The sequence below is a fragment of the Penaeus vannamei genome, chromosome 14, assembly GCF_042767895.1.
Source record: "Penaeus vannamei isolate JL-2024 chromosome 14, ASM4276789v1, whole genome shotgun sequence".
Taxonomy (NCBI): domain Eukaryota; kingdom Metazoa; phylum Arthropoda; class Malacostraca; order Decapoda; family Penaeidae; genus Penaeus; species Penaeus vannamei.
In genome coordinates, this window is record NC_091562.1 from 22173272 (window position 1) to 22174681 (window position 1410).

Here is a 1410-nt window from a genome sequence, read left to right on the forward strand (position 1 = left end):
TTGTGTGTGCGTGTGTGTATAGATGAATAAATATACACATATATACATATATATATATATATATATATATATATATATATACATTCATATATATATATATATATATATATATATATATATATATATATATATGTGTGTGTGTGTGTGTGTGTGTGTGTGTATAAATTTATGTATATGTAATTATTTCCAGGACTTTGCTAGGTCCCAGAAATTGAGGATTTCTGGCTCCTGGTACCAGCGCCCAGACCCACATTGTTGGACTTACAGTGATGCGGGTAATGCACCCAAGGAGATCGACCACATACTCGTTAGCACTCCTATACAGGGTATATATGAGTGCTGAGTTCTGTGGTACTGACCATAGATTGGTTGTGGCTACCCTTCAGGTCCAATGATCATCCCAGGGCGTTTCATTTGGACAGGCTGAGGGAGGGGGAGTGTGCCCGGGGGTTTGCTGAAGCAGTCTCTGGTCATTTCGCAGCGCTTGACAATCTGCCAGGCCTTGTACTTCTGTGGGACACTTTCAAGCATGAAACGCTTGATGCAGCTCAAGTAGTGATTGGTGAAGGCCCGAGAGCAAGACAGAATTTCACAATGCAGGAGACTCTGGATGCCGCAGATGCTTGTTGTGCTGCTTGTCTGGCAGGGAACTCGGTCACTGTTAAGAAGGGACAAGGAACAGTTTATTAGGAGTCTTGCAGAGGAGGTAGAAGGTCATTTCTTAGTAAATGACCTTCGGTTCACTTTATAAGTGGCCAGATCGTCTCAGATCCTGTTGCGGTGCGGGAGTGTTGGGCTGAGTATTTTGAGCAGCTGTACTGGGTTGACCCACCAACAGTTAACTTGGATGCGGGTAATGCCGAGATTCCGTTACTGGACCCACCCATCAGTGAGGATCCACCCTCCCTAACTGAAGTTAGGAGAGCAATCTCCAAGCTGAAGAGTGGCAAAGCAGCGGGTATTTGCAGCATCCCAGCTGAACTGTTAAAGGCTGGTGGTGAACCTATTTGTGCGTGGGTTGCATGCTATCCTGGCTGCCATCTGGCGGTCTGGTACCATTCCCCTTGACCTGTTGACGGGTGTGGTCATCCCTCTTTGGAAGGGGAAGGGGAACTGATGGGACTGCAGCAATCACCGAGGCATCATACTGCTCGGTATACCAGGCAAGGTTTTTGTCCACATCCTGAGATGCATCAGAGACCACCTACTGATGCATCAGAGCCCGGAACAATCCGGATTCACTCCTGGTAAGTCCACAATTGACCGTATCCTTGCACTTCGAGTCATTGTAGAGCGCCATCATGAGTTCGGGCATAGGCTGCTTGCAGCCTACATCGACCTCAAGAAGGTGTTTGATACGGTGCATTGGGAATCACTCTGGGAGATCCTGAGACTGAGAGGAATTCCAAC